The sequence below is a fragment of the Nycticebus coucang genome, chromosome X (genome assembly GCF_027406575.1).
Source record: "Nycticebus coucang isolate mNycCou1 chromosome X, mNycCou1.pri, whole genome shotgun sequence".
Taxonomy (NCBI): Eukaryota; Metazoa; Chordata; class Mammalia; order Primates; family Lorisidae; genus Nycticebus; species Nycticebus coucang.
The window spans coordinates 80,178,267-80,195,395 of record NC_069804.1 but is presented as its reverse complement, the minus strand read 5'-3'; the positions used below and the strand labels follow the sequence as shown (position 1 = coordinate 80,195,395).

At 40.5% G+C, this 17,129-nt stretch overlaps 1 pseudogene; it reads left to right on the top strand.

Annotated features, from left to right (window-relative positions):
- Positions 1 to 458: 458 nt before the first annotated feature.
- LOC128576867 (centromere protein Q-like) lies at positions 459 to 2,353 on the top strand (annotated as a pseudogene).
- Positions 2,354 to 17,129: the final 14,776 nt, after the last annotated feature.

Sequence of the window (17,129 nt, the reverse complement as noted above, 5' to 3'; positions counted from 1 at the left end):
GAATTCTGTATCTTACAAAAGAATCCTTTAAAAGTGAAAGAGATGTCAGTTATGGGAAACAAGTAAGTTCTAGAGATCTGCTTTGTGCCAATAGATAACAATTCAGTATTAATACACTTTTAACTCTGTTGAGAGAGGACATCTCATGGCAAGTGTTTGTCCTAGTCCATTTGTGCTGCCATAGCAGAATACCATAGGCTGAGTATTTATAAAAAATAAAAATTTATTGGCTCATGGTTCTGGAAGATGGGAAGTCCAGTATCAAGGCACGTGCAGGATTTGTGTCTCTTGAGGACTGGATTATAAGTTCTGTAAGTCCTGTCTTTAAATTATTTCTCTCTTATCACATTTTACCATATGCAATTAAAAGAAGCCACACAGCAGATCTCCTCTGCTTTTGATTGTTTGGGTGTGAATTATTCTGAACCGGAAAGGTTCCTGAGAAATCAATGATCAAGATGTCTGGTAAACTACATGTTTCCAAGAAAAAGTCTCAACAATTTAAAAGAAATTCAAAAAGAAAAATTGATGAAGAGTTGTCTGAGAAAACAGAAACACAGCAAAAAGAAATAAAAATCATCCAAAGCATCGGTCTTCTGAAGAACAAACAAAGCATACTAACATAAAACAGATAAAGATACTACCAACAAAAGAAAAACATGGCAACCTCTTTCAAAGAGTACCAAAGAGCATTTGCAAACAATAATGGAATAGTAATAATAACAATTGAGTAATAGTAGTAAAGAAAAAGAAGAAATACGGTATCATCTCAACTTCCTGAAGAAAAAATTGCTACAACTTATAAAACCCTGAAAAGTGGAAAGATTTAATTCACATGTCAAGTCTACTGAATGTGGAAAGTGCACAGGAGGAAGCTAATAAAGAAGGTCTGGCATTATTGCAGGAAGAAGTAGAAATAGTGGTAGAGACTGCAGAATTGATGACTGGGAATATTCAGAGTCTAAGGAACAAAATTGAAATTCTGGCAAGTGAGGTAGAAGAAGAAGAGAAGACATTAAAACAGGTGTACACTACTGGGACCTGATGAAACTAAAAAGCTTCTGTACAGCCAAGAACACAGTAAGTAAAGCAAGCAGACAGTCCTCAGAATGGGAAAAGATATTTGCAGGAGATGTCTTTGACAAAGGATTAATAACCATAATCTACAGAGAACTCAAACGTATTAGCAAGAAAAGAACAAGTGATCTCATCTCCGGCTGGGCAAGGGACTTAAAGAGAAACTTCTCTGAAGAAGACAGGCACATGGCCTACAGACACATGAAAAAATGCTCATCATCCTTAATCATCAGAGAAATGCAAATGAAAACTACTTTGAAATATCATCTAACTCCAGTAAGATTAGCCCACATCACAAAATCCCAAAGCCACAGATGTTGGCGTGGATGTGGAGAAAAGGGAACACTTCTACATTGCTGGTGGGAATGCAAATTAATACATTCCTTTTGAAAAGATGTTTGGAGAACACTTAGAGATCTAAAAATAGACCTGCCATTCGATCCTATAATTCCTCTACTAGGTATATATCCAGAAGACCAAAAATTACATTATAACAAAGATATTTGTATCAGAATGTTTATTGCAGCCCAATTCATAATTGCTAAGTCATGGAAAAAGCCCAAGTGCCCATCGATCCACGAATGGATTAATAAATTGTGGTATATGTACACCATGGAATATTATGCAGCTGTAAAGAAAGATTGAGACTATACTTCTTTCATGTTTACATGGATGGAGCTGGAAAATATTCTTCTTAGCAAGATATCTCAAGAATGGAAGAAAGAGTACCCAATATAATCAGCCCTAATATGAAACTAATTTATAGCTTTCATAAGAAAGCTATAACCCAATCTCAGCACAAGAATACGGGGAAAAGGGCAAGGGAGGGGAGGGAAGAGGGGAGGATGGGTGGATGGAGGGTAATTAGTGGGTCCACACCTACAGCACATCTTAGAAGGGTACAGGTGAAAATTACTAAATGTAGAATATAAAAGTCTGCACACAATAATTAAGAAAATACCATGAAGGCTATGTTAACCAGTTTGATGAAAATATTTCAAACTGTATATAAAACCAGCACATTGTACCTCATGATTGCGTTATTGTACACAGCTATGATTTAATTTTTTAAAAAAAGGTGGTTCAAATGGATAGTAGTAGTGTATTCTCTCTTCCAGAACTTTCTCATAAAAGTCTCAAAGTACCCACACTTCAGAAAGAAATTTTGACACTAACTCCAAACCAGAATGCTTTTCTAAAGAACTTGGATGTTCTTTATAATTCCTCCCAGATTAAGAACATGTGAACATTCACTGAAAAAGCCTATAAAAACTAGATTCTGCCAGGCAAGGTGGCTCATGCCTGCAATTCTAGCACTCTGGGAGACCAAGGTGGGTGGATTGCCTGAACTCACAGGTTCGAGACCAGCCTGAGCCAAAACGATATCTCATCTCTAAAACTATCTGGGTGTTGTGGTGGACGCCTGTAGTCCCAGCTACTTGGGAGGCTGAGGCAAGAGAATTGCTTAAGCCCAAGAGTTTGAAGTTGCTGTGAGCTATTATGCCATGGCACTCTATCAAGGGTGACAAAGTGAGAGTCTGCCTCAAAAAAAAAAAGTATTTCCTGTAGAGCTGATCTTGCTGTGGCAAATTTCCTCAGTGTTTGTCTTTCTGCAAAAGATTGGATTGCACCATCAATTTTGAAGCTTAGTGTAGTAGGATACAGAATTCTGGCCTAAAACTTGTTTTGTTTAAGAATGCTAAAGGAAGGTGTGGCACCTGTGCCTCAGTGGGTAGGGCACCAGCCCCATATACAAAGGGCTAGCGGGTTTGAACCCAGCCCTGGCCAAACTGCAACAAAAAAATAGCCAGGCATTGTGGCGAGTGCCTGTAGTCCCAGCTACTGGGGAGGCTGAGGCAAGAGAATTGCCTAGGCCCAGGAGTTGGAGGTTGCTTTTTTTAAAGGAGGGGATATCTTAGCTGTTTCAAGAGTGATTTATGTGGGAAAGATGAGAAAAGTAGAAAAGTCTCTATCAAAAGAGACAATGAGGAGGAGTGAAATAGAGAGAGAATAAATGAGGCTAAAATACCGCAACCAAAAAATACAGGAGCCGTTGCTCATGATAAAAGTAAAAATGGAAGTTAAGAATAGAACCAACCGGGGTGGCACCTGTGGCTCAGTCGGTAAGGCGCCGGCCCCATATACCGAGGGTGGCGGGTTCAAACCCGGCCCCGGCTGAACTGCAACCAAAAAAATAGCCGGGCAACCAAAAAATAGCCGGGCGTTGTGGCAGGCGCCTGTAGTCCCGGCTACTCGGGAGGCTGAGGCAAGAGAATCGCTTAAGCCCAGGAGCTGGAGGTTGCTGTGAGCTGTGTGAGGCCACTGCACTCTACCGAGGGCCATAAAGTGAAACTCTGTCTCTACAAAAGAAAAAAGAATAGAACCAACCAAATTAGTTAAAAAACAAACAAAACAGAGTAGATCTAATAGCCAAAAAGCAGCAACAAAGAGAAGAGAAAAAAACTTTAAAAATATTTATATATATGAATATAGATAGGTGATAGATATCTTGGAAGGAACCAATTATTATATATATATATATATGTAAATGAATATATTGGAACACCAGGTGGCTCTTTAGTTTTTTAAGGGGATGAAGAATACAGCAGGTAACCTCTCTAGTTCCCAGGCATGCACCCGGCAACTTAGTTGCCCTTGGTGATCATATGATTATTTCCTCATCATTCAGACCCTGCTGAGTTGGGATCATAAAGCCCTCCAGAATCCTTCAGAGGCAGGTTTCACAGTGCCCCCTAACAAGAGTTCCACCAGTGTGCAAGAGCTACTGAGCCTGACCCAAGAGTGGAGTTTTGATCCCAGCAGACAGAATAAAGATGGCCGTGCTTTAGGATGCTGGTAAGAATGCCCACTCTCACAACCTTCTCACAACCTTCACACAATGGTGGGCCCCTGGCAGCCAGGACCTTCCCAGGATGGCTGCCCCATCTGCCACCAAATCAATGGCAAATCCACTCTAACCCTCACTCAAATCTGCAGCTGTGTATTGTTCAAGTCCACATAGTCTTCCAAGTTTTCAACTTGATGTGCAGCCTCCCCCCAAGAACTGAAACCTGTGGAAAGGCTTCCTCCCACTCAGAGACATCTTTGGGTGGGGGCAGCCATTCCCTCTGGCTCCTAATCATGGCAGAATCACTCTTTCTGTATCCACACCAGCATCTATTAGTTTTTGACTTTTTTTTTTTTTTTACTTTTCTTTTTTTTTTTTTTTTGTAGAGACAGAGTCTCACTTCATGGCCCTCGGTAGAGTGCCGTGGCCTCACACAGCTCACAGCAATCTCCAACTCCTGGGCTTAAGCGATTCTCCTGCCTCAGCCTCCCGAGTAGCTGGGACTACAGGCGCCCACCACAACACCCGGCTATTTTCTGGTTGCAGTTTGGCCAGGGCGGGGTTTGAACCTGCCGCCCTTGGTATATGGGGCCGGCGCCTTACCGACTGAGCCACAGGCGCCACCCTTGTTTTTGACTTTTTAAGAATAGCCATTCTGTTTGACAAGGTAGGGTGGTATCTCGTTGTGGTTTTAATTTGCATTTCCCTGATGATTAGTGACATTGAGCATTTTTTCAAGTTTCTTGGCCAGTGACTATCTTCTTTTGACAGAATTCTGTTCATGTCTTTTGCCCACTTTTTGAAGGAGTGGTTTGTTTTTTACTTGCTATTTTGTCTGAATTCTTTTTAGAGTCTGGATATTAGCCCTTGAAGGATGTATTTGCTCTGTCAGTTATTTCCTTACCTGTGAAGTAGCTTTATAATTCATTAGGTCCCATTTGTTTATTTTTTTTTGATGTTATATTTTCCTTTGAGGTCATATTCATAAGTTCTGTGCCTAGGCAGACATCTAGAAGAATTTTTCTTATGTCACAATAATTGGAGAAAATTATTTTCAACATAAAATCATATGCCAAGTTATCAAATAAGTATGAGATCAAAAACACTGGTCATGCAAACTCTGAAAAGAAATCGTATTACATGTACCCTTTCTCAGGAAGTTCCTGGAGGATGGGTCCTCTTGAAACACTGGAATAAACCAAGAAATGGTGGGTTCGCCACTTGGAATTTAGTAAAGGAGTGTTCTAGATCAGTGCAACACCCTGAGCAATCAATAAAGATTGAACCAGCATCTAGAAAGGCAATCTCCAAGAATAAAGGATTTGAAGATTTGAAAAATGCTGCTATAAACCTATGATAGAAAGGTAAGCTCTTGGCTCAGGGCTCATAGCTCAGTAGTTAGGGTGCCAACCCCATATACCAGGAATGGTGGGTTTGAACCCAGCCCGGGCCTGCTGAAAAACAATGACAACAAAAACAAAAAAAAAAAAGCTGGGTGTTGTGTTGGGTGCCTGTAGTCCCAGCTATTTGGGAGGCTGAGGCAAGAGAATCGCTTAAGCCCAAGAGTCTGAGGTTGCTGTGAGCTGTGACATCACCGCACTCTAATGAGGGCAACATACTGACATTCTATCCAAAAAAAAGGAGAGTAAGCTCTTGGAACCGAGAACATCATCTGCTGTTTTCACAGATGTAGCTCCATGTCTTAGAACAGGACGTGGAGGGCGGTGCCTGTAGCTCAAGGAGTAGGGTGCCGGTCCCATATGCCAGAGGTGGCGGGTTCAAACCCAGCCTTGGCCAAAAACCACAAAAAAAAAAAAAAAAAAAAAAAAAGAACAGGACGTGGAACATGGGAACATGGGAATCCCCAAGAAAGAATATTTTAATAAAAATAATAGTATGTCACCTGTCATTTTCATACCTATCCTAAATTTACAAAGTTCTACTTAATTCCTACTTTTCTGAGAGGTTTTTAATTTTTAATCTTAAATGGATGATGAATTTTGTCAAAAAGCTTTTTCTACATCTATTGAATTCATCATATAGTGGTTCTTTTTTGTTAATATGGTAAACTATATTTACTGATCTAAAGAGGTAATAAGAAAGAGGACAAATAGCAAGATGGTAGTTTTAAATTTACTACAATAACCGTATTAAATGTCAGTTCTTGAAACACATCAATAGAGAAGCTAGAATGTCAGATTATATAAAAAAAGAAACCAAACTCCAGTCTGTTGGTAGGAAATCTACTTTAAATATATCATATGCCGGTTGCAGTGGCTCATGCCTGCAGTCCTAGTACTCTGAGAGGCCAAGGCTAGTGGATTGCCTGAGCTTGTAGGTTCGAGACCAGCCTGAGCCAGAGTGAAACTTCATCTCTAAAAATAGCTGAGCATTGTGGCAGGCACCTGTAGTCTCAACTACTGGAGAGGCAGAGACAAGCGAATCGCTTAAGCCCAAGAGTTTGAAGTGACTGTAAGCTATGACACCACGCACTCTACTAAGAGTGACAAAGTGAGACTCTGTCTCCAAACAAATAAATAAATATATAAATATAAATATAATATCATAGATCAGTTACAAGTTAAAGGATAGAAAACGATTTGCCATGCAAACACTACTCAAAGAAAACCCAAGTGGCTATAGCAATAACTGAGAAAGTAGACTTCAGGAATATCGCCTGGGATAAAAAAGGATGTTACAAAAGATTAAAGATGTAAAAATTCACCAATTACAAATTGTTAGAAAATGTTAAAATTCTAAATTAATATTCACCTAACAACAAAGTTTCAAAACAGTTGAAGCCAAAGTAATACAACCAAAAAGAGTAATTATTCAGCAGAAAGAGGGACGGAGGGAGGGGGGTGGGGCCTTGGTGTGTGTCACACTTTATGGGGGCACATGATTGCAAGAGGGACTTTATCTAACAATTGCAATCAGTATAACCTGGCTTATTGTACCCTCAATGAATCCCCAACAGTAAAAAAATAAATAAAATAAATAAATATGTTTAAGTAATCTAAACAACTCAAAAAAAAGAGTAATTATTCAATTTTAAAATTATACTTGCAGACTTCAACATTCTTCTTTCTATGATCAATAACATAAGTACACAGAAAATAAGTAAGGATGTAGAAGATTTGAACAACACTATCACCCAACTTTACCTATTTGATATTTATAGAACTCTGATCAACAACAGCAGAGTAAATATTCTTTTCAAGTACACACAGGGCATTTACCAAGATCATGTCTGGGGCACAAAACAAACCTCCAAAAATGAGTATAATCATAAAAAGTATGTTCTTTGACCAAAATGCAATGCAACTAGAGATGAATAACAGAACACTACCTGGGACATCCCCAGATATTTGTAAATTAACACACTTCTTTTTTATGTTTATATTTGCCATATTTATTTCAAAATATTAATGGGGTACAAACTTTTTTTGTTACAGGGATAGTTTTTGTAGTGCTTGAGTCAGGGCCACAAGAGTGCACATCACCGCATAGTGTTCATTGTGCCTGTTAGGTAGGTTTCTGCCCCTCCACTCCTCCTCCCTCCTCCCAGGTGATTTCTACTGAGTTTTACTTCCCTCTGTGAACATGTGTACCCATTGGTTAGTTCCAGCTTGTTAGAGAGTACATGTGGTGTTTCTTTTCCTGTTCTTGAGATACTTCACTTAGGATAATGGAAAAACAGACTTCTTAATAAATGATGGGTAAAACAGATAAAATGAGAACAAATAAGAATTATTTTCAATGAAGGAAAATGAAAACACACCATATCAAAATTTGTGAGATGCAGCTATAGCAGTATTTACAGGAAAAATTATAAAAATTAAATGCTCATATTAAAAAAGAAAAAAAATCTCAAAACACTGACCGAAGTTTCCATCTTAAGAAACTAGAAAAGGGGCTAGGCACGGTGGCTCACACCTGTAACCCTAGCACTCTGAGAGACTGAGATGGGAGGATCCTTTGAGCTCAGGAGGCCAAGACCAGCCAGAGAAAGAATGAGACCCCATATTTACTAAAAGTAGAAAATTAGCCAGGTGTTATGGCGGGCACCTGTAGTCCCGGCTACTTGGGAAACTGAGGCAAGAGGATCTATTGTACCCAGGAGTTTGAGGTTACTGCCAGCTGGGCTGACACCACGGCACTCTAGCCTGGGCAACAGAGTGAGACTCTATCTCAAAAAAAAAAAAAAAAAAGAGAGAAAGAAAGAAAGAAAAAAATAAGGAAAGTAGAAATGAAAGAACAGATGAATCCAGAGTAAGCAGAAGGAGGTAAACAATAAAGACAAAAACAGAATTCAGTAAGAAAACAATAAAACAAAAGAAAACATTAGTAATTACTGATGGTTATTTGAAAGAGAAGATCGATAAATAAAATTGTTAAATCTCCAGATGGATTGATAAGAAAAAAGAGACAAGAAATGAAATACCAACATCAGAATGAAAAGGGGAACATCATTACAGATCCCCTGGGCACTAAGGGATCAGGAAACATTCATGACCTTTTGAAATGTTAAGAAACCAGGAAGAGAAAGGAATTGTCTTAAGTTGATGAAGGTATCTACAAAGAATTTACAGGAAACATCGTCTCTAATGCAGAAATGTTGAGAGGATTCAAGATCAGGAATAAAGCAAAATGTCTGCTATTGCAGCTTCTATTCATCATTGTTCTAGAACACCTAGGCAGTACAGTACGGCAAGCAAATAGATAGAAAGCAGAGTTTGAAAATAAGGGAATATAAATACAATCTCTCATGATTTGTGGAGGACTTGATCGTGTCCACAGAAAAGGCAAATGAATCCACATTTAAATTATAGAAATGATTGAAAGTACTCAGCAAAGTTCTGTGTAGAGTCTATATACAGAAACTAAGTGTATTTCTAAATAGTTTGAACACACAGAAGATTAATTTTTAAAGTCCAGTTGATGATAACATCTCAATGGACGTGACCACTAAGAGGAAAATAATAAAACTTTATTGAAAGACCTAACTAAAAGTAAGGATATTCCATGTTCTCAGATCGGAAGAGTCAGTTCTCCCCAAACTGTATTGAAAGACCTAACTGAAAGTAAGGTCCATGTTCTCAGATCGGAAGAGTCAATTTTATAAAGATGTCAGTTCTCCCCAAAGCAATCTGTAGATTCAATGCAGTCCCGATCAAAACCCCAAAGGGTATTTGTGGAGTGTGACAAACTGATTCTAAAATGTATATAGAAGTGTGAAGAGCCAAGAATGGTCACAATTCTCTCATGAAGAAGAATGAGGTGAGAGGACTTGCTCTAAAAGGTGATCAATATTTTTTTGCAGCACTGTTTCAAGGGCAAGCATGATGAAATGTATTATGAAGCTGCTGTAATCATTACAAGAAAGTATAGGAGTGGCTCAAAAGTAGACTAATAGACCTAACATTCTCGCATACGTAGACAATTTATGAAAAGAGACACCATGACAGAGCACTTGAAAGAGGATGGCCTTTTCATTAGAGAGTGCGAGGACAACTGGGTATGGGGTTGGAAAAGAAAAAGAAATGGACTCCTGCCTTAAACCATGAACAAAAATTAACTCCAGGTAGGTCTAAAACTCTCATTTGAAGAAGAGATTATAGAAGAATGTCTTCATGACCTTGGAGTAGGGAAGATTTCATAAACAAGACAGAAAAAAAAAAAAACTTTGAAAAGAATTTTAAAATTCTAGTACATTAAAATTAAGCACTATGATGTCTGACATTTTACTTTGAAATGCACCTGAATTTCAAACTAAGATGAATTGAGGAATGAAGAAGGAATGGATGGATGTGTGAGAAACAAGCGTAACAAAATGTGAAGAGTGGAACATAGACAATGGGTACAGATAACACTTTCATCTTTTCTGTATGTTTGGAGCTTTTCATAATAAAATGTTGTGCAAAACTTTCAAAAGTCCTCCTTCTCATTCAAAGGTACAACGAAGGGAGGACAGGCAAGCCACAAAACTACAAGAAGATAGTTATACCACATGAAAGCAGCAAAGACTTAAAACCCAGACTACAAGGGGAGCTCTCACAAATGAACAGGCAAATAATCCAAGGGGGACGTGGGTGAAAGATAGTAAATAGGGTCACCTCGTAGAAAAGAAAACTTAAAGGCCAATACATACGCGAAAAGATGCAGCATCGCACTACTAATCAAGGAAATTACACATTAAAACCACAGTAAGATACCATTTCACATTCACCCGATACACAAAAACTTTGTAGTTTGATAACATCAAATGTCGATGAGGCTGTAGACCAACAGAAACAATTAAAAATATCTTTGATAGGAGCATAAATTAGCACAGTCACTTTGTAAGAAACCTGACATAATCTAGTAAACTTGCAAGCTTACCTCTCCTATGAGCCACCAAGTCCACTCCGAGGTACAAATACTGGAACATGGTTTCCAGGCCACTTTGTTCTACGGTCCACACACAAAATGACGCTTGTGAGGCTCGAAGCAGTAAGAAGACAAGGCCACTCAGGGCAAGACCTGACAGGTCCAGGGGTGCCTGCCTCCAAGGGTAAGGCTCTCAGCGTCCCAGTCCAAAGGTCAGAAAGCTCTGGCCAGGAGGACTCTTGTGCACGTTTACAGGGAAATGTGCCCCAGAAGGTTTACAGAGGCACTGTGTGTGATATTCTCTAAGCTGGAAACAACACAAATGCTCATCAACCGTAGAATGGATAGATATCAATAGATTGAGCTATCGCCACTCCTTATAATACATGGACCCCATATTTGCAAATTTGCCTACTTGCTAAACTTTACTTATGACACCAAATCAATGTAGGCATGCTTTCAAGGTCATTCACAAACATGTGCAGAGCAGGGAAAATTTTGAGTTCTTCAAAGCACACGTATGTTAGTCACCTGAGGTCGAAAGAGGTGGAGGGGACCTCTGCCTTCTTACGTTAGTGCTCATACTACAAGCAAGTATCCTCTTCTATTGAGTGCCACGTTTTGCATTTTTTGTGTGTGCTTTCCATTGGGGATCTCACCATTAAAAATGTCCCCAAGCTCAGTGATGAGGTGCTATCTAGTGTTCCTAGAGCAAAATGGCTGTGATGTGCCTGCTGGAGAAAACACACATGTTAGGAAAGCTTTTTTTTTCCGTTTGTTTCAGACATGAGTTAGAGCGCTGCTGGCCATGGTTTCAAAATCGATGAATCAACTATATACATATAATAAATGAGGTGTCTTTAAACTGAAACACACACGAAACAAGGTTATGTAATGACCGGTTGATGAGAATGTTGTGACCAGAGGATCACTGGAACGTGACAGTGTATTTCCCCTAGGAGCAACATTTCAAGATTGCCTAATTCAATGTTGACAGTGATGTTATAGAACATAACGACCATGATAAAGAGAATCGACTTGGGATTTATTTAGTAAAATAGCATCAAGCAACGACAATGGACACTTGCTTAACACATACAACAATGGGGATGGGTCTCTTCTCCCATACAATGTTATTTAATATAAATTATTCCACATATAAAAAGTCAAAGAAAGGATGTATATTGTTAGAAATATGTAGTAAGGAATGTATTATTAGGAATATGAAGGCAGTAGAAAACAACTGAAAGAGAAGAGGCCACGTGCTGGCTCGCACCTGTAATCCCAGCACTTTGGTAGGTTGGGGGTGGGAGGATTGCTTGAGGCCAGAAGTTTGAGACCAGCCTGGAAAACATAGCAAGACCGCCCCCCCCATCCCTACCAAAAGAAAGAAGAAAAATTAGCTGGGCGTGATGATGCACACCGGTAGTGCCAGTTACTCAGGAGGCTGAAGTGGAAGCATCACTCAAGCCCAGGAGTTTGAGGTTGTAGAGAGCTATGATGACACCACCACACTCCAGTCTGGGTGACAGTGAAGGGGGGGGGGAAAGAAAGACAGAAAAGAAAAGAAATGATGAAGACAAGTTAAGGATAGAGGTCACCTCTGAGAAGGGTGAAGGAAGTGGGAACAGGAGGGAGAACACAGGGGACTTGTACGGTGACGGTAAGTGTGAAAAAGTACTCCCATAAATGCTTGCTGGGGGAAAGAATGATGCCTCAATCTATAACTCTAGCCCTGTCCCTTCCCTGCAGCCACAGAAGCAAATGTCTTAAAAAAAAAAAAAGAAGCAAATGCCTTTATCATTGTTGTTATTATTTCAGATTAATATGAAGGTACATACGATTAGGTTCCATAGTTTATGTTTGTTAGGAAAAGTTAGAGTTGAATTTGAGTCCATTACCCACGAGGTGTGCTATATACCCCTATGTTGTATCCATTAGGTGAGAGCTTACTGAGCTCCTTACCCTTGTACCCCTCCCCCCTTCTTGAATTTAATTGTGTTTTTCCTCTCATGTGAGCCTGTGGTTGTTCATCTACTAGTTTCAAATTGGCATTGAGTACACAGGATGCTTGTTTTTCCATTCTTGAGATACTTTACTAAGGAGAATGTTCTTCGACTCTATCCAGGTAAATACAAAAGGTATAAAGTCCCTCATCTTTTTTTTTTTTTTTGCTGTATGTGTTAGAGCATTTCTTTCTTTTTTTTAATTTTAATTTTAATTTTTACATATACATGTGTTAATTAGGTTTCCATGTTTTTGCCTTCACGAAATTAAAAAGACTTAAAATTTAATAACAATAACAATGTTTAATATAAGGATTCGAAACAAAAAACTTGTAAAGAACGAACGAACATAAATACATTCAGAAAAGGAATCAGACAATTGCTTCATCGAAATATTAAGCAATAACAATAATAATAATAATGCAAAGAAAGTAACATTCACATTGTCAAATAAGAGTATGTCTATTATAGAATGCTTTGACTTTGAGATTCAGTATGGAGTCATCAATTAACTTCTTATTATTTTTTTAAGTATCAAAAAATAGACAACTAATATTTATATATAAAAGTAACAGATAATTTCAAAAAACAGATCATGCTAAATCTTATAGACAGTAGAAAAAGAAGAAATACATCAAAATCATTCTACTTGATCTGGGTACACCTGATATTAACGTTGGAGAAAATATATTATTGTAAAGGAGAAATTACAAACATATGTCACTTATAAATGAGGATACAATATCCTAAACAACATATTAGCATGTTGAGTTAAAAATTAATGTTTAAGTAATATACTTTAGTCAAAATTAAAACCAATTTATGTGAAAATTAGTCACCTGTCGGAAGCCATATAAGGCACAGCTCTGCCTTACTTCCTCTTTAAGTAAAAAACAGTTTCACCTTTTCCCGGTAACTTTACCCGGCAACTAGCCAACCAATCACCTTATGCCCCATCTTACTTACTCTAGCCAATCCCCAGTTAACAACTCCTCTGAACCTCCCAACAAGACACACCCTCCTTCCCCGTGATGCTTATAAGGCACAAGTTTCTTCAATAAAGTTTGAGACTTGATCAGAAAACTGTCTTGTCTCCCTTTCTTGCGCCCCTTGTTTGTTTTTCTCCTTTAGGTGGTTCCTGCGTCCCCCGTTGCTGTCCCGTGGGTCGGGACATCCTGGCGCCCAACGTGGGGTGATCGGGACCCCCCTGGAGAACACTTGCCTACGGAAGCCCCGGCCGGGCACCCTTCGGAGCTGCAGTGAGGACCCGCGTGCACTCCCCATTCAGATCGCCTCGGTTCACCCACCGTGAGACGGATCGGAAGATAAGGTAGGCAAACGATAACTTACAAGATTTCAAACATTTCATCCCTTCGTCTTGGCTGTTATTATTGGCTCTCCCGGATCTAATTCACTTACCAAGCTCACAGAGCCAAAGCGGGGAAGGATGAGAGGTACCCGTTTCGGCAGTGAGAACTCCAAAACACTTGGACTAGTTTTTCTGCCTAACACTCTCTAACAAACTCTGAGCTCACTAAGTCTTACACGGTCGTCCACCTCAAGGGCACTCCCAGGGACGCTGCCTCCCAAAGTCTATGCCTGAGGGTGGTAGGCAGCTGTCCTGCCTGAGAGGGTCCGAGCAGGCGGATTATACCTGCCGACCTATGACATGCGAGCAGAGATCATAAGGCACAGAGAGAGTGGTCACAGAGAAACTTAAGTTCCCAGTCGACTGGAGACTTGCATGAACCGAGATCCTGAGAGAGCCATCCAGCCAACATAATGGGGAATTCGCTGAGTACACATGAAATGTTCCTTGACGGACTCAAGGGATCACTCAGAGTGCAAGGAGTAAGGGTTAAAAGAAAGGACCTTAGAGAATTTTTTAATTTTATTCATGAAACCTGCCCCTGGTTCCCTTTAGAGGGAACAATCAGCCAAAAACGCTGGGAACAAGTAGTAGATGCTTTGCAGGACTTTTACCACACCTTTGGTCCTGACAAAGTCCCAGTTACAGCCTTTTCCTACTGGAATTTAATTCACGACATGTTAAAAGTTCATTCACTAGATCCTGACATTTGAGATGTCATCAAAGTAGGAGAAGAAGTCCTTAAAGAGGCTTCTCGCCCTCCTTCCACCTGCCCCTCTGTCACGGTAGAAATTCCTGACAACCCCCCAGTTTCCCCTAAACCCCTGAACAGCCCCGACAATGCTCTTAAAACTCCAAATGTTACCAACCCTTGCCCTCAAAAACCTTCATCTCCCAAACTCTACCCATTGCTCATTTCTAATAATCAAATACATCATTTAAACCCTGAGGAAGAAGAATCCCTAAAAAATCAAGCTGTCCATTACCATGATAACCCCTGGGGCCTTACAGCCCCTGTCATCAATAAGCCCCCCCCCATAACCCACACTCTTACAACCTCAACACCTCAGTTATTCCAAAACCTCCCTCTACACCCAATAATCTCCCACTTGACCCCATCCGACTAGCAAAAACAACACTCACTCAAGAAGTCTCCTCCCTCAAAGAAATATTATAAACCAAGTGTGAGCACCTTCACCTTATTAAAGAAATTCAGGCCCTTGAAACTGAACTTTTTAAACTAAATCCTAACCTCACCGCCAATAATCCATCTCCCTCACCACCACAAAAGATAGGGAGAACAAAAAGGGCCAAAGACAACCCCCCTATTCTTACATTCCCAGTCACCCGTAGCCAAAATTCTAACCTTGCCGTAGCAGAATCTGAAGACAATGAGATTGAGGAAGACCCTTCTAATGAAAATGAAACCTCCCCCGACTCCATAAAACCTGATCCTGATATTTCAGACACGGAGGATTTAGACACTGACCAAAAGAATCTTGTTAAAGGACAAAAATACCACTGCCTAAACCTTAAACATTTAAAAGATCTAAAAGCGGCAGTAACCAATTATGGCTCCACTGCCCCTTATACACTTACCATCCTTGAGAGCCTTAGTGACCGATGGCTGACACCCAACGATTGGCTCTCCCTGGCATGAGCTACATTATCAGGAGGTGACTATGTCCTTTGACGGACTGACTTTGTAGAAAATTGTCGAGAAACCACCCAGTGCAATAGTGAAAGTAAAACCACACGCTCTTGGACCCGAGATAAACTACTCGGCCAGAGTCCCTATGAAGCTAATGAAATCCAAGCAACATTTCCCCCTGGATTATTAGCCCAAATTCAGAATGCAGGCCTCAAAGCTTGGCGACGACTCCCTCCTAAAGGCTCAGCCACCATCTCCTTGGCTAAAGTTCGCCAAGGCCCTGATGAACCCTATATTGACTTTGTCAGCTGCCTCACTGACGCTGCCGAAAGATTATTAGGGGAAGCAGAAACCGAGGGCACCTTCATTAAACATCTTGCTTATGAAAATGCAAATTTAACATGCCAGGAAATCCTTAGACCCCATCGTTGTGGCAGTCTGTCCGACTACATAAAATTATGCTCAGGCATTGGCACTTCTCACACGCTTGGTCTAGCCATTGGGGCAGCCTTAAAAGACCTCACCTCAAATAACCAACAAAAAACCTGTTATAATTGTAAACAGCCAGGGCACTTCGCCTGTAACTGCCCTAATGAAAAACAATCAGCAGCTACCACCAATTCCCCGCCTAAATGTTCCCAGCCCCGAGCACCTCCCAAAACTCGTTGCCCACGTTGCAAGCGCGGCCTTCACTGGGCTAATGAATGCTACTCCAAAACTGATATCGAAGGTAAACTCCTTACCCCTTCATGGGAAAACCCCAACCAGGGAAACTCCCTGAGGGGCCAGCCCCTGGCCCCAACTCAGGGACTGAACCAAGGGGCCACCAGGTTCATCCCTCAAACCCAAGAAAACCAACAACAAATTCTCCCCGCTCAGATGTCAAATCTCTCCTCCACACTACACCAGGTAGCGCAGGATTGGACCTCTGTGCTGCCACCGATACAATATTAATTCCTGACCAAGGAATACAGCTCATACTCACAGAATCATATGGGCCCCTACCTCCTGAGACCTTCAGCCTCGTCTTAGGCAGAGGAAGTATTACACTGGCCGGTCTCCACATCACTCCTGGAATTATTGATAATAATTATACAGGACAAATAACACTCTTAGCCTCAGCACCATCAGGACCTGTGTCCATCCCCAAAGGCAAAAAAATAGCTCAACTTATATTGCTCCCCATAAATTCCTCCAATAAAAATAGTTCCTCCTTCCCCAGACTAAATGCTGCTCTCAGATCAGCTGATGCTTATTGGGCACAAGAAATAACCCCTGAAAGACCATTGTTAACTTTACATCTTGATGGCAAAGCCTTTACAGGCCTAGTAGATACAGGGGCTGATGCTACAGTCATCGCTGCCCAAAACTGGCCCTCTAGTTGGCCCTGTGAAGCCTCCATAACTCACCTTAAAGGTATTGGTCAATCCACCAACCCTAAACAAAGTTCCAAAATATTAACATGGAAAGACGAAGAAGGTAATACCAGACAAGTACAACCTTACATAGTTTCAGGGCTGCCCATCAATCTTTGGGGGCGAGACATCTTATCCCAGATGAAAATCATTATGTGCAGTCCCAATGAAATCATCACTCATCAAATGCTTAAGCAGGGCTTCTTACCAGGGCAAGGATTAGGTAAAAACGGCCAAGGAATAAAACAACCCCTTTCCCTAGTACAAAACAATAACTGCTCGGGTTTAGGGAGTGAACATTTTCCATAATGGCCATTGACTTTCCTGTACCCCATGCTGATAAGATAAAATGGAAATCCGACGCACCGGTGTGGGTAGATCAATGGCCTCTAAG